The sequence below is a fragment of the Hoplias malabaricus genome, chromosome 12 (assembly GCF_029633855.1).
Source record: "Hoplias malabaricus isolate fHopMal1 chromosome 12, fHopMal1.hap1, whole genome shotgun sequence".
NCBI lineage: Eukaryota > Metazoa > Chordata > Actinopteri > Characiformes > Erythrinidae > Hoplias > Hoplias malabaricus.
In genome coordinates this window covers 19278495-19304313 of record NC_089811.1, presented here as the reverse complement: position 1 = coordinate 19304313, position 25819 = coordinate 19278495, and the positions used below count along the sequence as shown (strand labels likewise).

At 38.3% G+C, this 25819-nt stretch overlaps 1 protein-coding gene across 3 annotated transcripts in view; it reads right to left on the bottom strand.

Annotated features, from left to right (window-relative positions):
- plcl1 (phospholipase C like 1) overlaps positions 1-25819 on the bottom strand; it is a 117170-nt gene that overhangs the window by 41268 nt on the left and 50083 nt on the right. The window contains exon 1 of one of the 3 annotated variants that reach the window (XM_066686236.1): positions 17655-17715. The exons of the other annotated variants lie outside the window; for them this stretch is intronic. The gene's annotated coding sequence lies outside the window, so the exon portion shown is untranslated. Of the gene's footprint in view, positions 1-17654; positions 17716-25819 lie in introns of those variants that run through there. 3 annotated transcript variants of the gene reach the window in all.

Below are 25819 nucleotides of genomic sequence, written 5' to 3'. Positions count from 1 at the left end.
GTTGAGTCAGTGTTGTATTTTTTTTTAAAGCAGGCTAAAGGGGCCAATGACTTTCTGTCAGGAGTTTGCAGAGACACATCAAATCAAGTGCAGTGACTCAGCTCCGGTCCTAAGGGTGCCTGTGGCCCTGAGGAGTTATTCCTTTACCGTTAATTAACAAAGCTCAATCCTGCCCTTGTGTTAATTACTGTAGACAAGAGGAGTCAAAGCACACATGGAGAACCCCAGCCACAGTCACAAAAGGAGGATTAAAAATGTGTCTCTAATGAGCTGTCAATACTCAAACGTGTTCTAAGGTGTCACTAGAGACTTCCTCGGTTCACGTAATGTGAAACCATATGCAAACCTTTGGGCACTAGAACATATGCTGTACAGGAAGGTTTTCAATGGACTGGCCAGTAGATTTATCACGATTAATCACAGTATATCACTGTTATTAACACAATTCAATATTTTATTCGATTGACACCACCAAACACTACCCAACATAACTTCTCATGAGCATGTTCTTTTTAAAACTCTTAATAAATTGTTCAGTTCTAGACAAAGTCATGTTAAATTAGGGACTGGTCACTCACACACACACACACACACACACACACCTAAAATAAATTTGTAGTGTCATGTTATCTTCCTTGTAGGAAAAGTATTGCCTAATTTCACTTAGAAAACCAACAAAGACTATCATTTGACCAGGGTTGATTTTAACAAAAGGACCATTTAACTAAGACTTCTGTGGATTGCATGGTTACAGCAGCGATTCCTCTGTGGGCAGTGTGAACTGAAACGTCAGCTGCAGTGCTCCCTGCAAAGCACAACCTCCACCCAAAAATAACAAGCTCAACGTGATAACACGTTACACCCAATTCCTGTTTGGGGAGATTTATTCATTGCTGCCAGCAGTGAATTTGACCGGGAGTAAAGTGCTGGGCTGAAGGTGCTAGTATAGGAGGAGTGGTGTGAGTGGAAAAAAAATAAAAAGCTAAAAACACCAAACATGGCAGAGAGAACTTGGAGAAGTGCAGTGCCAATAAGCCATGAGGCAGTGAGAGTGGACAGGAGTTAACTGCCCGTCTGGCACCTACTCAGGCATCAACAGCATGCTCAGCTTCATGCCTTCACCATGAAAGTGTGACCAAGAGTGTGACATGACAAAGAGAGAGTGGGGTAAAATTTTTAAGGGAGAGAGAGAGAGAGAGAGAGAGAGAGAGAGAGAGAGAGAGAGAGAGAGAGAGAGGGAGAGCTTGAGCACTCATTCTTCCATAGAAGTCTAATGAATAAACAGACCAGGGGCTAAAGAAATGGATGGCCCCACTTTCTAAACAGGTCTGAGGAAGTTGAGAAATGAAGAAGGAAATCAGACACCCTGAGCCAAAGTGCAGGCTAAATGTACTACTGAACAGACATTATAAGTGCAGCTATGCCAGAGCTGTGGCAGTAACTGGCACTTATGGTCACCCCAATTGCTTAACGGATTGATTTTCAAACCATGGTAGACAAAACATCCTGAGAATTACTGAATAACTAAAAACCTAAAGGTGTCATTAATTAAAAAAAATAATGTGATTATGTTTTTTAAAAAACTACCACGTGGGCAAACGTCAACTTAAAGATCTGAAATAGTACACATCTACAATAAAAAATATTGCCACTCCAAATTGCAAATCCTAAGAAGCATCTTATAAAACTACCTTGTGTACTGCAAAAGCAGTTAGCTCATTCAAAACAGAATATCTGAATATCTTCGTTTACCAGTTGCCAAAGAGATGACAAGACCAAGACCAAGTACCATAACAAAATGCATGCTGAGCCAGTTCTGTGTTTAAGGCCCTACCCACATAGATCTGATAATTTTTCATTTTTATGTTCATTTCCTCTCTCCATTTTTGAAAATATTCCCATCCTGACGAATACAAACACAGCCGCGTAATCATGCCAGTCCAGTATAGGGGGCAATAGTACATATTCAAGAAAGACATCAATACACAAAGGTTTAAGCCTAAATGACTCCATATTCATGTAGTGCCCTACGCAAGTCATGAAACTAATGAATCTAGATCTTAATTGTGCATTATATATTTTTAATACTACATAATTTATATTTATTCACATGTAGGAATCTGAAATCCCTGCATGCACATTGTAGTTTAATGACTTATATACTTCACTACACAGTGAAGTATATGTTATGTGAGTGAGGAGTTATGTGCTTTTCAGCCAGAGACATTTCTGAAAACATCTGTTTTCCTTCGTCCACATAAGAACAGTGACAACTGCAGTTTCAAATATCTCCACCTTGGAGAGTGTTTTCAAAAACGTCCATTTTCTGTTACCTAAATCTGCTTTTTTTGTGTGGGCAGGAGGCCAAGATACAGACAAACACCTCAGTTTTTAAAAATAAACTGCACCATGTGGACAGGGCCTAAAGGTCAGTGGTCAAGCCAATGGTCACCAATCCTATCCACAAAGGGCTGGTGTGGCTGCAGGTTTCCATTACAATTAAGCAGGAGCACACCTGATTCTACTTGTTTAATTAACTAGTCTCTTAACAGTTATTCCAGGGGTGCTTCTGTTTGGATAAGATTGTCTAAATGCCTAGATTCAGTCCTTTCACAAATAGTAAGTAGTGTGTAATAGTAGCAGCTATGCAAATGAAAAAACAAATCAACAAAATCAATCATATACAGAACACAAATTCACTAGCTTTTGTAGTTTCGCATTCCTGGATACTGAAAGTAAAAATAAGCACCCCTATATCCAGAGACTGAGAGTTCAATCTTCAAATATTTGTAGCCAGGTGTACACACTTAAGGATGATGGTTCTACAAGGGTTCTTTAGTAAAGAAAATGGTTCTAAATAGAACCCAGAACACTCAAAGAACCTTATATATAAGGTTTTGTATAATAATTGTCTCCATATAGCACCTATCAGAAAGGTGCTATACAGAATCATCAGGGTGATTCATATTACAAGATCCATCTATAGCACATTATCAATCTGAAGAAACCCTTCATGATGCAAAGAACACTTTAATCATGCAAAGTGCTCATCGGTCTGTGTAGAGCCATTTCCTTTAATAAAAAAATCCAAAAGAGCACAGTTGTCTATCCATGTGGGTTGTGTGATCTTCTGAGACAGGGTTCTTTATGGAACCAAAAGTAGTTCCTCTAGGGCTTCGCTCAAAGAACCCTTTGTAGCACCTTTTATTTTTAAGAGTGAACATTAGTCTATAAGCGAATATATAAGAACTGTAGTGTCTTTCTTCAAATGTCCTAGACAAAGCACAAGCTCACATTTACCATTCCAAAAGTTGTGGGGTTGCTGTCACTGGCCCATCCAGGGTTTCTCCTGAAATGAAGAGCAGTAAGAATATCAACTCTTCTGGAAAGGATTTATACTAAGTGGATATTAGAATACTGCTATGAGGATCTGATAGCATTCAGACATGAAAACATTACAGAGGTCAGATACTGATGTTGGATGACCAGCTGTGAATCCTTTTATCCACAAAAGCTATAGTTTGTGATTGGGCCTGGTGACCTCAAGCTCATTTGCAGCTGCCCCTGACCATTCCATTTAATTTCTTGGAAATTATACAAGCTGAGAATGTGCAAAGTGTTTCTTTAAACTTGTAATGGATATGCATACAGAGAGAAACATGAAAGAAGCACAGCACCTTTAAAAGTACATACACTGTACTTAACTCACATGGTCCTTAAGTAATTTTACATATCTGTGTAAAAACTCGTCTTTTCTATATGCATTAGAGAGTCTGAATATCTGTGTCTTACAAACACCAGTAAAAAAAAATAACAAGGTAAAAAATCCTTATCTTACCTTACAACAGTTAGTTTCAGGATGCAATGCATGCAATAGGCATGATTTAAATATTTTTGGGCTGAGTGATCTCAGGTTTCAAGCAAAACTAAACTATCTATTCAAAACATGTCTGAAAATATGAACATGTTTAAGATCTTTAACACTTTTAATGACTAAGCAACATTAGGACAAATTTATGTTGAGAGTACATACTAAGAGAACCACACAAACGTATATCATTAATTATATATTAACTATAATGAACTGTACTCTCCTTGAATCTTAAATCTCTTACTCCCTTCATCACTTACCCCCTCAGTCCTACACTAGACCTATTTTAACAACTTTGTTATGCAGCTTTTGACAGGCTGATAATAACCATGGAGCAGGGCACGAGTTCATTACAACACAGCAACATTTATCTTTAGATCCACTGTTTTGAACCCATCTCTGGGCTTCATGGGCAGTGAATCACGAGATTTGTTGAAAGAAATTACATCCCACAGGCCTAAGAACAGCAGAGAATATCTTATGTCTTGTAAATGTAATGCAAACCCAGGCTCATAAACTGTGCTATGCTGAATCAGAAGGTACATAGGCACTCATCAGTCACATAATTAGGTGCACAAATAAGAATTGTTATTTTACATTTGTAATACACTAGCTCACATCAAAATTACCATCTTTAAATCATCTCAACTAGAGCTGGACAATATGGCCAAAATTTGTATCACAATATATTTCTTAATTTATGTCAATATGATATAATTCCGATATTGATATGAACAATAAAATAGCCACATAAAAACTGCCAAGAACTGAAAGAAACATGCCATTATCATCAAACAAAAACCTCTTGGCTTTGTCAATATTAATATGTTTAACTAACTTCAAAATTGAGTGTAATGAATTAATGGCAGCACCCTGTAATGACTGCCAGTCAGTGAGAGATGCTCTAAATAATATACATTGAAATCAAGCACATGGCATTGCATTTGACATTTTGCTGAGTCAAAGCCAACCAAAATATTAGCTACCTATAAGCTGATTCCTATGTAGATAAGGCAGTAAAATACTGCATTTATAATGATGTGGAACAGCATTTGATTAACATTAACCTTAGACAGTGAGGCTGTGTCCCAAACTGCATACTGGGAGCATTTACCATGCTCTATTCAAGGATAGTTAGTTTTATGCCCTATTCTGATGGCTTATGTGAACATAAACTGAAACACTATGATTCCATGCATGGTCACGCTGCCTTCCAAATGATACTAATAAATTGGCCAGTGAGTGTAATGTGTACAAGATTCCGACTCATTTCTTTAGTTAAGTCTCTGAAAGAAAATCTCTGAAACCATAGCAGCTCTAGTTTGTAAAATAACATTTCTATCATATATTTAACATACAATAGTGGTATAGATACCACTTCTAATTATAGTAAATTTAGCTGCTTTAATCTGTAAACCCTGTAGATGGACACAAAGCTTGATTTATCTCTACAGAATAAGATAAACATAAAACAAGACACTGTGATTTCATATTATAATTTTGTTAACATAATTGTATGAATGGGATACCTTCTAGAGTGTCTCCAAATTGATGCTTTCCTCTGCTGCTACTATGCTGTACTGCCGACAGTGTGTGGCTGTTATCCCCACTTTTACTCTGCTCTACACGCCAACCCTATCTCCATTGCATGGAGATGTGTATGTGGCCGCTATCTCCATTGCACTGCTCTACACGCTTGTCCAGTGCGACTGTTATCTCTGATGCTACTCTGTTATACACACCGACCAATTTTTGCTGATATCTCTGCTGTACTCAGACTTAATCCATTCATGCTCGTTCTGTATTGTTTTGTGTTCTGCGTTTGCTCTTTTTATGTCTTTCACTCCCTCCCCTTAGCTTGGTGAATAGCTAGATAGCTAGCTCACTCACTAATGGCTCCTATGCTTTAGCTCACTAGTCTCTTCGACTCAGAGAATGTATTACCATGGCTATGGTCATGGTAATACTGACATAAACATTACCCACTTTTAGGACCGCCCATTCTACATCAAGAGAAGAGCAGCACTGGACATTTATGAGGAAAAATATATCATATTTCTGTTTTGTGTTTTCAAGTTTAGCATAATACAGAAAAACCCAAAATTTCAAAATTTGGTTCCCAGGGGCTTTAAAACCATTATCCCCAATAATGTCTGCAAAGCACCTAGCAATCAGCTGTGGAGCGGTATAAGTGCATTCCCTGGAGTGACAGAGCAACATTCAGTACCTTTAATATATGTTAGAGTTAGTTTCTGTGATCCAAAACTTATTCTCCAATATCAGTGGCTGGTCTATTTACTTATAATGCAGTTTAGCTCTGTGCTGACTGGCTCAAATTAGTCTCAATCAGGGTCTCTTCTCCATTCCTAACCAATCCACTTTAGTGCAGCTCTCTAAAGGGAATTTAACAAAGGGACCTTTAAATTTCCCAGTTTAAGGATCCACTTACAGCAGGTAAAGCAGTCGATCAGGTGCTCATGCATTTGGGGCCGCTTTTAACAGGCTAACCCAAGGTCACACTGGTTCCTGTTGCAAGCCGCGGAACACTGGACTAAACGTAACAACGTGTTCAAGTACATGGCGAGTGAAATGAAATACTGAACCATTGTTGGACCGAGGCTTCAGTATTTCAGACTACAGTTGATTTTTAACAGCTTGGAAAATCTGACAGGAAAAAAAGTGAGATTTTGCCTTTACGTAACAATGGCACCAATTAACGCTTGTTAATAATGAGCCTGGAAGCTCCAAATCCCTTTATCCGTATCCCCACAATTTAAATGAAGAGAAAGAATGACAGATAAAATGAGAGAGAGAGGCAGAGAGAGACAGAGAGACAGAGAAATGAAAGAGAAAGTAAAGAACTGGGAGAAGTTGAAAGCTATAAAGTAAGGTCATTAGGCAAAAGAAACGCCGGTCCCAGATGACAACAACATCTCTGCTCCTGTGGGGCTTAGGGCACAAAGCTTTTAGGCATCGCAATTGATCTTCTGGTTATTTGTATATAGAGGAGAAAACAAACAGCAAGCAATAAACAGTTCAACAGAGGAAAAGGCAGGCAGCCACTGAGGAATTAAAAGACCATGGGAGAAGGGGTAAGAGGAAGAGAGAAGAGAGGATCAAGAAAGCAGCCCTTATCTCTGAGAGAGAGAGAGAGAGAGAGAGAGAGAGAGAGAGAGAGAGAGAGAGAGAGAGAGAGAGAGAGAGGCAGACTGGAGAGCCACAAAAAATCAAGGAAAGTGATAATGGCAACAGTCCAACCCATATGTACACTAATTCTCCACAAGCTAATAGACACTAGTACTGTCACAATAATTACATTATCGATTTATTGTGATGTATTTCCTCAATAATTTTTGCTGACCTTAATATTGCACATTGTGTTTGCTGTTACATAGGAATGAAAATCACTGTAACATGGTCAGTTATGTTCTGTGTTTTGTTTTGGTTACATTGGATAAGAAAACAAAGAATAATGGACTTATGTTCTCTAGAACAGAGGCTCTGCGGCCCACACAAAAATTAAATTCAGCCATTTCAAATCTAAACAAATACAGCACAACAAGCAACGTAGCCTTTTTATGTTTCCACTCATCCTCCCTGTGTTCAGTCTCCATGTGGCAACGTAAGTGGTTTTGTAGTGGAGTATGGACCAAAGATAGATATGAACAGAATATAAATGAAGAAATGAAAAGTTTTAATTAAAACTTTTCCATTCTGAAGAGGACCTTTCATCTGATCCCGAAGTCAGCATTCCACGAACCACAGGGAGCAAAGGCCTTGCAGCCCCCACACATACGCACCCACCTAAGAACACTTTCAAGTGACACATGGCCAGAAACTGTCGAGATAACCAATTTTTATAATGCTCTTAAGAGACAGGAACCTCAAACAAAAGGAAGGGTTATAATCCCGTTTATGACGAAGTGGCACCTCAATGTCTCTCGTTATCTCCCACGGGAATCAGCAGATGTTCAGAAGGGGTGACCTCGAGTTGAACCCCATTGACTCATCTAAACGACAACCTACACATGGACCAACAGCGACCCCAGATGGACACTGGCGAAACTACGCCTCGCTCGGGGTCGCCTAAAACAATAGCGGAAAATAATCAAACTCTGATTATTTGTGTATAAACAAATGTATTAATGTCACTTTCTGTACCCTCAGATGAATGCCTACCTCCTAATGAAATGTTGTATATTGTTGATTGTTTCTATCATGAAAAGAAGTTCTACCTCTGAATAAGAGAAAACGGATTAATAATTTTTTTTTCCAGCGTATCATCATGAATTGGACGTAAAACAACGTACTAAAGATGAAACCTTATGTAACTGTTTGATATTAATAACCCAGCATACTCATTGTTGTATGTTACTAATACGAATAGGAAATTTCGATACGGGAAATGTCTATCTTATTACTTATTGTTTAAAAGATCTTTGATCCAGCCTTCCCTCTTTTCTGTCTCATAAAGTCAGTCACGTGAGCCTGAACTTGTGCCAATCAGGAAAGGACGCCTCCCATTAGGGCGTGATCGCGCTGACTTTGAAAAACAGCAGCTCGACTGCTCAGTAAGCAGAGTAAGAAGAAGCAGAAAGAAGAAGCAGAAAACAGTTCACGGAGAAGAGAAGACGACAACAACAGCGAGAGAATCCGAGAAACTTTAAAACAACAAAGAAACGCTTTCTTCTCCACGCCGACAACGAAACAAAGAAAAATCTCAGACTTCAGAAAAAGCTCACAAGAGACGTCTTGAATTAGCTGATCGTATGAAGTTTTAATAATGCGTCGAGCGTTTTGAATATCTCTTTTCTTTTAATCTTGTTTATGTTTTATTACCCATCGAAGTGTGATCTCACGAGTGATCAAAGTAGGCGAAACTTATTCGTGGCCAGAATAAGATATCAACCTTTTGATTAGTCGATAGCAGATATATTAACGTTATAAGCTGATTTCTGAAGACATTACTCCTGGAAAACGGAACAACGAGACGAGCTAATACTCTGAAAAAGCCGCTCCACTCCGGTGGAAAACTAGCCACGCCTGTGAAAATCCAAAGAGGGGAAATCTCGATCGACGCGGCTCAGCCTGAAGCCGAGAGTTTTCAACTCAACCGGAAAGAGATCTCCTCCATAAGTGGGCCAGTCTCTCACCACGTGGAAACGACAAGAAACACCCCAGAACACGGAGATTAAACAGCAGGACGCGACGGCTCGGTGAAACGGCAAAAGTAAGCTAGCGTATTTCACACTTTTCCAGGAGCTGATGTCTAAGTAAATCCCTTTATAATTTACCATTTATTAAACATTAGTTAGCAACAATTTAATCACAAGCCAGCAGTGCCTAGCCCACCTTAAGGTCAAAATCGGTTTTCCCTGCGGTGATACTGTGAGATTACAAGGCTACGCTATGTTAATTAAATATCTTATCTTTATTAATAAAACTCTCATTATTTGAAATCACAGTGTTTGCAATTTGTTCATTATTTTCCTGAAAATCCTGACGTACTCATTTAGCATGATTATTATTCATTCTCAAACTAATTATTAATGTTTTAATTGCCTAAGCCAATTATAAATTTTAATTAATATCATTAAGTCAAATATCAGAGATTGGAGGAGTTTGAATAAGGTCAACGCTATAAAAACAAATTATAAATATCTATATATATATATGTTACACTACAGTTTGGCTTCAAAGCTTCATTCGACAAGACCTCTGAGCACAAAATGCAGAGTGGTAGATGTTCATTTTCTGTTTCAGTACATGTGAGCCCTAGCGCTAGGTGCCCACTACTATATTTACTTGCTTTTCTCTGTCAGAGTTGCCACTTCACTTGTAGGTAGTCTAGCCTCAGAATCCTTTGTTGTAAAGGCCCTGTTTTTAAACCATTTAAGCACAACAACTTGGGCCCTCCCCAACACCGCCCACAATTTTCTCTATGCTGCATTATAAGCATTCCTCAGTTACTGTGAAAAACACCATGCTGTTATATCAGCATGTTTGCGTCATTTGGTGCCTGTAACTGAATCATGGCGTGATGTTCATCAAGATAACACCCTCCTCCTCATGTTCTATTGCTTAAATGACTCTTATTAAACTAGTAATGTGTGCTGGAGTATTCATTCATTCCTTCTCTCATTTGTTCATCTCCTGTAACCACTTTATCCTGCTCAAAGCCTGCACTGAATCATTGGGTGTTAGCAAAGAACACACCCTGGACAAGATGCCAGTCCTTCACAGGGCATAACACACTCACTCATTCACTTACACACTCACACCTGTGGACAATTCACACAAACAACCCACCTACCAACATGATGTTGGACTGTGGGAAGAGACCTGGACGTCTGGAGGAAAGTCACAAAGACACAGGGAGAACTCCTCAAAAGACACACATTATTTTTGTACAAAGATTAGGTTCTGATCTATTATCTATCTATTATATTCTGCTTTATTATATTCAATTCCATTTTATTTTCAAAATACATACATTATAAAAAAGGGAAGCTGGAGAAATACAGTATGATTGCTGAAACTAATTGCTGACATAACAAATCCCTGCAAATACATATTTTCATCTTTCAAAAACACTAGCTGCCCTTCACAGACATTTCAACAACAAACTAAGAACAAGGACAGACAGGGACACTATTTGTTTTTTAAATAAATGTCGAGCGAAGCACACAAAAACATTATTTTCATTTTGGTAGATTTTACATCCTATGCTCATTTTTCGGTTAATGCTTTTGCAGGTTTCTCATGTCCCTACTCTGTAAAATGTGCACTCTACGTTAGACTGACTGGGTTGTCCTATTTCACAGCGTGTGTGTTATTAGGCTCCAGATCTGTAAATTGACCTGTGAATGAAATGACTAATTTTTTCATATTATGTCCGTTTTAAGGAATGAAGAATGTTTTTTTCTTGTTTTGAAGTAACTATTTCAGAGGTTTTTCTGCAGGGGATTATTCCCCAAAGCAGGATTTCTCGGTTAGCCAGCTAACTCAAGCCCAAAGTAGAGGACTGCACAATAGATATCACCCTCTGCTCTGTTCCTACTGTACAAGCTTGACTTTGGGCTTAAGTTAGCTGGCTAACTGTGAAATCCTTCTTTGTAGAATAGCCCCCAGGTATATACATGCATATGTGGTTTTGTCCCTGTATGCGTATGTGTGTGTGTCTCCACTGGCATCTGTGTGAGAATGAGCACTGTGGGCAGTGAGTGGCCCAGAGGGAGTCCACCCCCAGGCCAGTATCTCAGGCGGGCAGATCCAGGAGCTTCCACAAAGCAGGGGCTCATACAGGGGAGCTCAAATGCCAACAGCATGACTCACGCATATATGTCAACACACACACACACACACGTCAGTGAATATTCATGCAACATGAAGTATTAGAGCCATGTGTTCCACCTTTCATAAAACAATGCATTTTATTTTTTTATTAAGCCAAATTAATTATTTTTTTCTTCCATTTTAGCAGCTCCACTTATTATATTATTACAATTTCTTGTTCCACAATTAAATACCTATAATTTGTTACTGTGCATATGTAACTAACTCCCATTTCACCCTGCTCTCCAATGGTCAGGACCCTCACAGGATCACTACAGAGCAGGTATGATTTTGGTAGTGTATCGCTCTCAGCGCTGCAGTAACACAGATGTGGTGGTGGTAGTGGTGTGTTAGTGTGTGTGGCACTGGTATGACTGGATTAGACACAGCAATGCTGCTGGCTATTTTAAAACACGGAACACTCACTGGCCAATCTAAACATACCTTGTTGGACCACAGTGGAGGAGACTCCATTGAGACATACAAATGCCTCAGAAGACTGGTTGACCTCAGTAGTGGATTAACTAAATTTAGTGCTGTGATGCTTGTCGAAATTAACGTTATGGTTGTTTACTTAAGGGAATTTTAGGTTTTAAATCCATCACAAATGGACACCCGCAGCACCCACAGAACTGAGAAAAATAAAGTACCCGCTTCTCAGACTGCACTATCAAATCAGTTTGCCATTCCACCTTAAATGGCCACGAGAAACTGGCGAATTTAAGAACTGACTTCAGCACAACTAAATTTGAACAAGAAGCCTCTGAATTGGACGCTGCCTTCAGTATCGTCCTGAAAGCAGGCAGCAATTTTAAGCCATTTTTTAGTCGAATTCTTGCACTATTCTCCCTCATGAACTACACATATCAGTACTTGATACAATAGAAATGTGTTCAACTTAATGCACAAAATACAATTCCAATTGTGCCACATATTTGCCATTTTTAATAGCATTCTTTGTTTTTTTCTATACTAAAGGTATCTTTCGAAGTTTTCAACATATCTTCATTCACTTATACACTCTTAGAAAAACGGTCACACTGGTGGTACCTTCCATGGTCTCTGTGGGGGGACACTCAAGGGTACATCTTAATACTTTTATTCATATTTTACTTAATTTCTAGGTTTTTAGGTCGATTTCATAAAACCCATTTCAACTCCAGACTTTTATTTAGTTAATACATTTAAAAACAGAAATATTCAGGTTTCCTTCTGGAAATAGGAATAAAATGGAACTTAATAAGGCAGGAACTGGACTGTAAGTCCCCTGTTGGACATCTAAAGGGACAACAACGTACCTGTACAGGATTTATTATTTACTGATTTATTTATTTATTTATTTATTTATTTTTGTGAAAGTGTAGTATATGGTTGATTACACAGATGTCAGTTTCTTTGTATTCAAAACTGCTTTTCCCATTCTCTCCATGTATAATATAAACCTATGGACAGGTGATGAATCCTAGTTTTTGAAGTGTGCTAAGATTTAAATTTGATTTAAAGTTTTAGCACATAAAATTGTTTGTAAGAATACTGCAGTTTGGACGGATTTTGTTCAAACACATTATGTTACCCATATGGGTATGAATCTCAGTCCGAAAAAGTGTTATGAATTGCTCCACGCATGAAAATATATTTTACTGTGTGTTGATCTACACTGGTCCTGATGGGACTGGTCCCTCCTTCTCCAGGTCTGTGACAGCTACATGGTTTCAGATGAAGTATACAATCACATTTCATTGTCACTGCTAGACTGACAATTGTCCAATAACCAAATATACCCAGGCAAAAGCATCCTGAGGGTAGCGTCCTGTAACCTCTGATGAAAGAATCGAGCAGTGGTTACGAATTTTTTTCAAAAATTACTTTTACCATGGAATTATTACAAGTGACAAGCATTAAGCATCTAATTCACTTTGCTGCATGGCTAATTGGTGTATACAACCCTTCTGCTAATCAGTCACCAAATGCATCATATAAAAACATTATAATATGTCTACGTCTGTTTTTATTTTCTGCAAGTCAAAGTTGCAAAATAAATACATTCTCCCTTTCAGCAAAAATTCTATGCATAATCCAGTACTGCTCTATTCATCTTCTCAATCCAAGCTGTCTATCTAGTAGCATTCAGCTGCAGGCATGAAGAAAAAAGTCCAAAGAGTGGATAAACGAGCCAGCAATGTCCGTCTGTTGATTGATATGCGGATGAACCGAAAGACAGGTGGAGCGAAGGAACAGCAGGGAGAGAGAAAGAGTGAGAGAGAGATAGAGAAACAGAGATTATGACGGATGTCATTATATTCCCGTTTTGGCAAGCAGCTGGAGGAGAATTGAGGGCAGACAGAGAAGAGGTCAGTGTGGTGCATGCTGAGGACTGAGTGAAACCACAGCATCAGGACACTCACTGGACTAGGTATTTAAATGCTTTCATTTTATGTGAAGCAAAGAGCTGCAATGTTTTAGGCAAGCTGATATGTCAGGGGAATCTGTGATTTCTTGCATCGACCAGGTAATTCCACAGTTGTTGTGAACTGTAGTGTAGAAAGTATTTTGCAAAGACATAGAGGACAAAACACTCACTAATTGTCAATAGCTCTCTTTTCTCTCACTGACCCAAAGAATGCAATGGCAAGTTCATTGGGGACTGATAGCACTATTACACTTACATTTCCAGCCTCTCAGGCTTTAGCAAAATGCTATTGATTAACTGACCAATTGAGATGAACACAATTCAATAAAAAGCAGGCCTGTGGGTCAGGTTAAAAGTCAACACTGAGTGACTGATCAATAAAAATACTATATCACGATCCCAGATAAAGTATCTATTAACGAGTATAAAACTGTACGTTACAGTTAGCAGACATCTTGTGTATAATTCACAAAGAAAACTGTAATAAAATATAGTGCACAAAATGGTGGAGAATGATTATTTAAAAACACTTCCACATATGTCAACTATTCTCAATTTCCATCGCAAGTTTCTATGTTCTAATAAATACCTTGTGGACAAAACAAAAAAAAACTTCAAGCTTAGTACTCTACAAATAACTGAAGGAGTAAGCTTTGGCATGTTTCCAGAATGGGAGGCAGTAGTTTCATTCAATCATTCATTCATTATCTGTAACCGTTTATCCAGTTCAGGGTTACGGTAAACCTGTAATCACTGGGCGCATGGTGGGAATACACCTGGAGAGGGCACCAGTCCTTCACAGGGCAACACACACACAGACAGACAGACAGACACACAGACACACAGACACACACTCACTCAAACACTCACACCTATGAACACTTTTGAGTCCATGGTTTTTGGACCATGGGAGGAAACCGGAGCACCCGGAAGAAACCCACGCAGACAGGGGAAGAACACACCAAACTCCTCACAGACAGTCACCTGGACCAAGACTTGAACCAACAACCTCCAGGTCCAGTCAGTAGTTTAAGGACTGCAATTCCAGTACCCTGTGTTTTTTTTTTTTTAAACAACACTGCCTCCTTGGATATAAGGAAATGAAAAAGGTGGATGACTAAGACTGCAAGGGAAGCTCAGCTTCCTCTAAAATGTCAAAAAATAAGTGATCAAATATATACTGTTGGGTGTACATGTCATTGAATAAATATGCACTACAACGCGCTCAACTTTTATTCAGAATCAGTTTCTTATCACTGGTAAAGACGCGGCTTTCCTCTCAATCATTCCCGCAGTGATTTAAACAGTGTGGACGCTGAGCGTCCACAGAATTAAATAGCGAAAGCATCGAAGTGCAGGGAAACAAGACGAGCCATTGGATAAATGCTGGGCTTTGTCCCACCCATCGGACGCTCAGCATCTCTGGGGGTCTATGGGGCAATGGGCTGACCTCGGCTGGCCCGGACGCTCAGCTTCTGCATGATGATTGGATGATCTGTCTGAGGCTGAATCCCTTTTTGATTGACAGCAAAATGAGCGAATCAGCAATCATTTGGTGTAGAGATCCGTGGGAGAATTACATTTTCATTCTGTTCTGAGTTGAACCGTGTTTCTTAAACCTCTTAGCGGCATTTTCTTTGTTAAAAACGACTAGTGACAAATCGAGCTTATATTTCTGGTGGGTGTTTTTGTAGCTGCTTGTGTTTGGAGACTGACTTCTATCACTCTTTCTGACTTCTATCGCAGTTTCTGTCCAGAGGGTGCTGCTGAGCCCCTCCACCGTCACAAAGCACTCACAGGCGGACACACTTCACATGGGCCAAGGCCGTTTAAGCAGCCTAGCTCTGCTGGCCATTGAGAGGACACTACTCAAGTCGCCTTGTTGGTACGACAGGGTCACAGATCATTTTCTTAAAAAGGAACGGGGGGTAGAATTTACGTATAAATAAACCGACACATTTTATGATGTAGGCCGAAACTGAACTTCCCCTCCTTGAAAGACCAGCATCCGCCACTGCAGTCAAGATAGGGGGGCATACTATGTATTTGTGTCCTTGCGTCTCAGATATGTAGTTGATAACTATTTGAGTTGAATTCCTAAATATATTAAACTCTGTGTGGAAAAAACCTTCAACATGGGCGCCTTCAACACTATAAATATTTAAATAATGTAGTAGTATGCGGGTTGAATAAGCCTTTAAATCTGCAAGTAATTAGATATAGTAGTAATATTTTGATGGAATAACTCTGCAAAACCCTAAATTTTTACATAAAGTAATTATTATTATTAATTATAGTATTATTAAATTACGAAAGTATTTACAACGATGTATTGGTGGAATAAGCCTTTAAAGGAGTTTTCATTCACTTTACTAGAGGGCAATTTTGCCTAGCATTGCGGTCCTGAAACGACAGTGCTCCTGAAACTGCAGGCTCTGGTACAATCAGGCAGTTAGATAATACTGGGGGCATTGGATCCATAGCCTAATGGCGAGAGGCTTTACACGTCTCTAGCCCATGCTTGGCATTGGGCATGTGACCTTAGGATAATGGGCCCATGCACCATAACATCCAATATTATTTCTGTGGAGATGAATCAAGCTATGAGAACACAACTGAATCTCTGATCCACATAAAAGGGAGTGAAATCACTAAGAACCCTGAACCCTATTCAGATGTTTCCTCACCATGGACTAGCTTGCCAGTCTGGTTGTGTACTGGAAACTGGTCTAATGTGTTTACAAATGCCTGGTGTCCATAAACGAGTAGTCTCACATTTCCAAACTCTATAGGGAGTCAGGTACATGTTGCCAATTACCATGGCAGAGAACAGCCTACTACAGTAGGAGAAGAAATTTGGAATGCCAAAGGACAAGTCTGGAAAGTGGAGAGTGTAAAGTGGAGGCAGTCTTTCGCATCGAACCAGTACCAGAGTCGGTACCAAACGATAAACCAAAGTGTGTATAAGCAGAGTTATAGACAGCCAATCAGAATCAACGGGAAGAATCTTGATAGTGAGGCTAGATTAATGAACTGAAAGTATCAGACTCTCTATCTACTTTTGAATGGCGTTCCTGTGGCTGAGACTAGTACATAAGTAAAGAAACAAAGTGGCTCATTCAAGCATGCTAGGCTTCCTCTCTCTATCTACTCATGACAGAAAAATGGCAACAAGAGACCGATAAACATTGAAAATCATGAAAAGAAATGAGGAAATGTATTCCTGCTCCATAGGTGGGCAATATTGACTTATGTTTGCCCTTTCAGATTATTTAGTTAGGATTGCACTCTAAATCTGCGAGAGCGCTAACTGCATGAAAGTAGATACATAGCAAAAGTAATACAAAATGAAACAACTCGAGTTACAAATGAGTTTCCTTGAATCCGTGGAGAATCCAGCAAGAGATGGACGGAGAAACAAGGAACGGGAAAATCGTCACTTATCTGTCTGCTGTCTGAGCTGTGTTCAATCCCAAACAGCAACAGCATGTGAATACATGATGGGTACACAATGCTAAATGTTACCGCCGCTATTGTTGTAGTTTCCAAAAGCACTTCCTGTTAGAGACAGGGTGCTGTTATTTTGGGATAGAGGCTTTATAGTGGAAAACCATATGAACCATCCATATAATGGTCAGCCCCTAGCCAGCACAGCTTTTTGCTTGTTTGCATATTGTATCTGTAAAAAACTGTTAAATATTTTTTGTGAATTTTCAGCCTCGTGAAGGCCAGCTTTTCTGACATTGAGATTTCTTTGATTATTGACTACAATTTCTGACTATGCAAAACCATTCAGTGCCAAACTATGGAACAGGCAGTCGACAAAGTATTTATGGCGTGTGTGTGTGTGTGTGTGTGGGTGGGAGAGAGAGAAAGAAAGAGAGTATGAGAGAGATTTGGGCACAAGAAGTAGCACTCAGCTGTGGAAAAATAGTCTACCTTTCAGCTGTTGGAATACACAGGGGCAGCAAGCCCCTCACATGCACACTCAGACTCAGACACACACACACACACACACACTTGCATGTAAACACATACCGTTTTATGACTGCAGCATATTTTGAAAGCAGTGGGGTAAAAACGTTGCAGGAAGGGTCCACGCTCAACCCAAACAGCCTTGATATTTCTCCTCTTGGAGGAGAAAAAAAAACAATTTACGTAACATAATCTGCTTATGCAACCTACAGCAGCCTCAGCTACTACTGCTCTGCCTCTCTCTCTCTCTCTCTCTCTCCTCAGCAACTGCTGCATTCTTTTACTACCTCTCTCAATAGGGAAATGACCTCTTTTGTAAACACTACAGACAGTCACATATGAGTAAACACTTACAATAAAATTCACCATGAGCTTCCCATGCTTCTCATGGGTGCGTTTGCTAACACACACCCAAGGTCAAACTGATGTCTGAACCTGACCCATGCCAGGTGTGTACTGCTAGATTTGAAACACAAATCCAACTCTAACACATAGATTAGCATGAACACTGTGACCGGTCTGCAGCTATGCCGTCACAGATGCAGAAGCACAACATATCTAGATATAATGCATTATACAGATATATACTACTCAAACTCTGTATTTGTGTCAACAGTAAAACACAGTATAAAGGCTGTGACAGACTAGTGTCAGACTAGGGCTGGGCAATATTGCAAAAAAATAAAATAAAATAAAATCTCTAATTTATAAACAATTCTCTATTACAATTTTGATGATATTTGTTCATACACAATGCAGCAGAAAAATCACAATTTTTATTAGAAGGTGCAAAATAGTAAAAAAAAATCTGTAACAAATATCAAATGTGGTAAATAATGGTTATTTTTAAACTTCATTTCAAAGGATTAAAACAAATTTGTAAAAAATTAAATAACTATTTCCATTTAAAAATAGTAAACATCAAGAATTTTTTAATTTTTATTAAACCAAAAAATAAAAAAATTATATTCAGGAAAAACTTGCAGAAGTTGCACATAACTATTTGAAGTATAATACACCACATCATTTGACTATTTGTATCACTTGTAATTTTCAGGTATTGATGATTTTTTATTGGCAATATCCCTGAATGATTTATGGAATGTTGACTGAATGGAACTTATCACAATTTCTGTCCACAATTACACATAAGATTCACATATTTCACACCAGAAATGTGTGAATTTTTTTTGTCTTTTCTTACTGCATAATTTTTTTGTAACGAATTAATCCGATGGCAAAATCTCGTTCTTCCTCCGAGTAACATGACTCGGGGTCTAAGGAGTAATTCTGCTGGAACAGCAAGTGCAAAAAATAAATATAATTCATAGTTCATTCTCTCTTTTCTGTGCTGTGTTGGTTCTGACATGCTTTACATGTTTTACAAAATTGGGCTATAGATTTACATATTAAACCAGCACACGACAATTACAAATCAGGTCTTGATGGAAAGCCCAATTTCTCTAGTTGTGAAAAAAATAAAAAAATAAAAAGTTTTTCTAGTTCATGCTAATGACAAACAAACAGGTGATAAAGATTAGTTCTGCCTCACGCTTCAATGTTCCCAGTTCCAATGGGTTGAAAAACTCCTCTGCGAAATGCTGCGAAAGGCAGCGTTTATTCAGTTAAGATGTTTTTTTCATTCATAATGCGTGAACATTTATATAGCATTTAGGGATCCATCCATCCATCCATTATCTGTAACCGCTTATCCAATTCAGGGTCACAGTGGGTCCAGAGCTGTGTGACTGCGACACTACCAGCTGCACCACTGTGCCGCCCAGCATTTAGGGATGTTATAGTTAAATCATAAGGTATGAAAACATGTACGATTTTGAATATTATATGTCAAATATCGAGTGAAAATGTTAATTCAAATTAACCAAATTAATCATGAAAATTGATCAGCACTATGTCAGACCATGGGTGGTGGGACCCTTGGATGGTGGTTCATTCTCAGTGCTGCAACGACACTCACTTGGTGGTGGTGGTGTCAAACTCCAGCAGCACTTCTGTGTCTGATCCACACTTACCAGCACAACACACACTAACATACCAACATCACGTGTCACTGCAGCACTTAGAATGATCCACCACCCAAAGCATACCTGCTCACACACACACACACACACACAGTATCTCACAGCCACACACAAATCAGACCATGAAATACAACGGCAATCTTTTTTTTCAAACATTCCAACTATCAAATACACACACACTAAATCAGTCAAACACAAACATACAGACATTTTGATAAACCCTTCCTTTCCCACTGAGATGCGTACTTACACATACACACTCAAATATACACAAAGACAAAACCACTGCAATCATTTTTTTTAATAAAACCCCCCATGTACGTCGCAGTGAGCACACACATACATACACAGACACATAAACACACACCATACAAGTTGTACGGTACGTCATAACATGTGACAGATACCGGTTTACACATTTATAAATGTATATGGAAAAGCATGCAGTGTATACAGTGCTTTACATAAGACTAAACTATTTCTCATTCTGACTCGTCCATTCAGTGACACAAAAACTCTCACTCCCACATGCAAACACACACGATCAAGCACTTGAAAACCCACACTCTCTCTCACACACACACACACACACACACACACTGAGGGAATCAGAAGATGCTCTAGGGATGTATAACCATGCTGTGAGAGGTATTTGTTGTTGGGAGCCAAACTGAAAAAAAATTATCCAAATATATAAATTTGTATCTGCCTCTTCTCACCCACAGGCCTCAGTAATGTTCGGTTATTTCCCTTGCCTACACACACACGTGAACATGTTCATTTTCCTAAATTTCAGGACAATGAGGAGTAACAAAGGGTTTACTTACATTTTCCCCAAAAGAACACTCCTCACATAGTAAAGATATATTTTCATTAAGAAAAGCAAATCTGTCTCTTTAGTTAAGCCAAGGTTAGCCTTTGGTTTGGTAAAATCTGATTACATATTGCTACATACATATAATACATTTGGGGCATACCATTAATATATGTAGATACTTGCATTAATATAATATCAGGGACATATGTATGCATTCACATCCTAACCCTGTATAAAAACAAGTGTTGTGTGTGTGTGTGTTGTGTGTGTGTGTGTGTGTGTGTGTGTGTGTGTGTGTGTGTCTAGGGTTCAGGGAGCAACGTGGGAACTGAGCAGACATGTATTAGGTTCCCACACCATGACTCTTAAGCTACGGCAGCCCAGATGGTTCAGTGTGCAAACTCAGTCAGAAAAACAAGTCACTATCCTACCTTCATTACCTAATGCAAATATTTCACAAGTTCCAGACCTAAATGTTAGTTTCACTGGTCACCAATTTGCTCATAGACTTTTGCTAATATCTGAAACCATTGGTTCTTTTACATAAAAAGTGGAAAATGTAAGGAAAGTAGTGAAAGAGATGAGGTTAACTCTAGTTATTCAGTTCTAGATTTGAGAGCATTAGTGCAGTCAGGTGTCAACACTGAATTAACTTTTGCATTGGCAAAAAATTATCCACCTCAACCACCTCTGCTCCTGATATGTTACTGAAAGCATCACACACATCATCAACTACATACATTCGCTGACACACATACACACAAATGCATACAGATACAATTAGAGGTGGGCAATATGGCTCTAAAATAATATCACAATATTTCAGGGTATTTGGTGATAATGATAATGATATTCTTGGCAATGTGACAAAACACTGAAAAATAATTTTATTAATTTCCAAAACACTACTGCAACAAAATAAAGGTTATATTTATTATATTTAATCAAATATGTTTAATTTATATTATACATATTACATATTATTAAAGGGTTTTATTTATGTAAAAGTTTTATTTTACTACAAATGTAACAGTTTCAAACAGAAAAAAAAATCTGTAAACTTATTTTGTAAACAACTGCAACTTACTAATTTTGTATAAAAAAAAAAAATAATGTAGTGTATAAATCAACCACTCAACCAAAGTGCAGAAAAAAGAATAGTGTTAACATATAAACAGCAAACATGAACAGTTATACATAAAGTAACCTTAAAGTTTCGCAGTATATATCAAAACACAAACAGAATATTTATGTTATAGCTATTGAGTCAGTGTAGTTTATCTGCTTGGGTTAGGGCTCATTGGTTGTTAAACTACTCTAGCAGCATTTTTGATCCTCGTCCTCCACCAGGTGCTTCTGCTTGAGTCGGTGAAGCAGATTGTGTTTCCCCCTTCTGTTGTTATAGGCTTCTTTCATTACTTACATAATGCCATGGTTTATTGTACATATGATATTGTGTAACCAAACCTCCTCCACACTACTGAAGTCACTCCCTCTTTTATTTGGAGCAAATTCCACTACATCCACTTCCCACCATACTTGTCACTGGGCCTAAATGACTCATTTAAGGGTGTATGCCATATTATGGGTAACTGGATGATATCATTACCTAAACAAGTCTAAATATCATTATTATAACAATATTGATTTTATTATTATTATTATATTATTATCGCTAATGATATGATACGGCTTGGTCCTAAATACAATACATGTCTTAATTATGTTGTTGTATACAGAATAGCTCCTGAAAATAACATGAAGCTCTCTCTCCTTTTGCTGTTACCTGCTGGAACATCCCCAGGAATCCACAGAGACTTTATTCATATGCACACACACACAAACACAGTGCTGATTCTCCCAGCAGATATATAATGATTCGCCTCTGTGTGCCTGTGACAGTGAGCGTAAATAATGTTCCTCTGCATCCTGTTTGTTCTGTTGATTACTGACCCAGCGTGAGGTCATCACCAGACCACCTCTCACTATATCGACTCCCGTGATGACAGCCACCGCTCGGTGGGAGCATGATTGGTTAATGAAATATCATCCCTGTGGTCACACAGAAATACCCATCGATACAACATAATCACTACCAGAGTAGTGTTGTGTTGTGACAGATTTGATAGATAATAGGAATCTGTTCACTGGCAACACTGAATGCTTTGTATAATCATATATTTATTATTTATTAATTATTCTAATTAATATGTTTCATTTGCACACATGAATAATAGAATCGAACGGAAATTCCTTATTTTTATTGTAACATGAACAATAAAATTCAGGTCCAATATCTGTTCAGTGTAATAGAGCAGCAACTGTTTAAGAAATGATAAAAATAATAAACAAGTAAGAAAAAAAAAAAGAATAGAAGAGAGGGTTAAGTTTTGTTCATTGTGAGGCAAATATGGACATGGATTTATCTCTCTTTCATGCACACACTTTTTACGCTTGTAATTTCGTAAACTGCAACTTGGGGTTGCAAAGTGCTACTGTGGTCTACACAGCCTCTGCTGACTGACTGTGGTATGATGTGTAGCTCTGCCTCCCCCAACCCAATATATTTTCTATGGCAAAGCAGCACATTTTCAATTTTGTTTTTTCTCCTCTAATCTGTCTTTCCATCTCCAGAAATCAATTTCTAAAAAGTTTGCTATAATATGCTATAATACCGCGGTTACACTTAGGAATGCAGTGACTGACAGCCTAAGTTTGTCTAAGACCATCTGCAGGATCCGCCCCCTTCCCTAGAATATTATTTTAAATTATTTTTATTTTATAATTACTTATAAATGTTTAGCTTATAATATTTAGACAGTCATGTTGTGTTCTACTGTTGGTCGCACAGGAAGTGTACCATACCATACATTAGATCACAGTCAAGATGTGTTCTGTGATGGGCTGCAAAACATTCTTTATGATGTTGTGACATCTAACAAGTTAAAATCAAGGGGTAAATAAACATGGCAATTTTTTCATTCCCACAAATGCAAGTTCCTTACAAACATTACACCATTTAAAAGGGAAATTAACTGGCTTTCAAACAGTATAAGATTTACTGCCAAGAAGCATTGTTACAACAAAAAAATAATCTACCAAACAAAATTGTCCTTACTTTTTGTGCTATGTTTATATACATATTTAAGGAAGTTGTGCTCAAATTGCAGAACGTTTTTTTCTGTCTGTGAGAGACACAGAAACTAAACTTTAATCCAACAATAGAGCAATTTTCTAATTATTTCCTTAACACATTCATTAGATTTGTCCATACAAGCAAGTAGTAGTACATATTTTAATTAATAGACACTACTAATAAATATTATATAAAAACCATTTCATAATTGTGTTGATTTTACAATGATTCCTTTATGTTATATTTAAATATTCATTATAAAAAAGCTTCAGTCTTAAAACAAACGTGATTTATGGTGATTAATTTCAGCATTTGATTTCAGATTAATCAATCAAAATCACTATTAAATAACAATGCTTCCTACATACCTGTGCGCTGACTTGATTATGCATCTAAGCACAAGATTATTTTGGATTAGGTAAACATAAAGTAAATACATTTACATTCTTACTATTTTCATTCATGGCATTAGGCAGATGAGACGTAAAGCTCAGCCATAACTTAGTGGTAGGTGTACATAATGTTAGGAGTCATTATGTACCAATATTAGTTGCCCAAATCCTCTTATAGACATAGCAACGTGTGATTGCTTCAACTGGAAAAGATCCCTGAACCAACCACAGCAGTCAAATACCATATTGGTATTGGTTGACATGTTTCCATACAGCTGATATTTACAGAAGGTTAAAGTGTTATTTTTAATTACATAATTATCTATTCAGCAGCCAGTAATCATGCCCCCTAAGTCCCCTAACAATCACCGAAAATCAGTGTCCTTGACCACAGAGAAAGTCAATTATTGTCTGTAATAAACAGCATAAGCCTCAGAGTAATATCTCTAGCTCTAATATTATTCAGGTTGGATTTTATGCTGAGTTGGAATAGTTGCATAACATGGGAAGGAGAGACTCATGGTACTGTGTCATGATTTTCAGCGACTAATCAAGTTAGTAGTGTTACATTTTTACATTGGTGTCCCATTAGGTCCTTTCACACATGCATTTTAACCCAAAAATCTTCCAGATTTTACCCAAAGTGTTTGTATGTGTGAACACAAATGTCCACAATATTTGTATGGGACATTAACCAGACTTATCCTGCCAGCCCCCTAGTCCATAGTCCTGACAAAATCAGTGTGAGCACATGTATAATTAGAGCTAGGAATGTTCTGGAGGATCACAGTATATATCCTGAACATGCTGCAGAGGTGCCATCCCATACCTAAACCATGGGGTACATTTCCAGCTTCAAGAACGCAACAGAAAGAGAAATATCTTCTTCTGTTCCCTATATGCATGAAAAGGCAGTTTTGAGCAAAATCTGGACATAATTCACTAACGTTTCTCACTAACTGTGTTCCTATGTGAAAACTGCTATGAAGGAAGCCAAAGGAACAAAGAAAAGAAACATTTTCAAGCCATTTCTCCTACGTCAACTCCATAAAACATGAAGGGTAACTGAAGGGATGGTAAGTCCTCAGTGATTTCTTGATAGTCCATTGGTCAGTTTCAAACAAAAACACTGATGGACGCACCACTTAAAAAGAGATGCAGATGACGGACAAGTGAATCCACCATTTAGACATGGCCAGAGGCAGAGGAGGTCTGCCTCAAGCTTTTTCACAGGCTCACAGCTCGGGATGTAAGTCCAGAGAGTGTTTGAACTGTGCTGTGTCATCACTAAGATATTAATAGAAACATCACAAAATATTTTTGTGATGTTCGACCCCAGATGGTTAAAAAATATGGTTATTCATTGAGCCCAGCCCATGAGTACCCAAACCAACCACTATATCACTAGCTCTTCACAGGGGTCATTGGGCAGGCACCTCCTCTTGTTGGTGTTTCGCTGTCGGGGCTGATGGATGATGGAAATCTCCAGCGAATGCTGAACATGCAACAAGGAAAAATGATCAGCGAGAGCTGGGGTGCAGAGCAGTGTTCAATCCAAAAAACAAAAACAACACGTGAATATACAATGAGTAAACAGCGTCTTCATTTACCGCTGTAGTTGTTGTGGTTTTCAAAGCCTGTGATTCTCGTTAGATATGGTTTTGTAACGTCACCAGCTCCATGTCGCAGGGGAGCTGTGCTAGTGGAAAAGCAACAAGCTTTAAGCAAGCCGAGCCGTACAGCGGAAAAGCTGCTAAATAGGCTATAAATCTGGTTCACCTGCACCTATGTTACTTCCTCCTGCCCATCACTCTGTTGCACTCTCGGTTCTCTATTGTGTC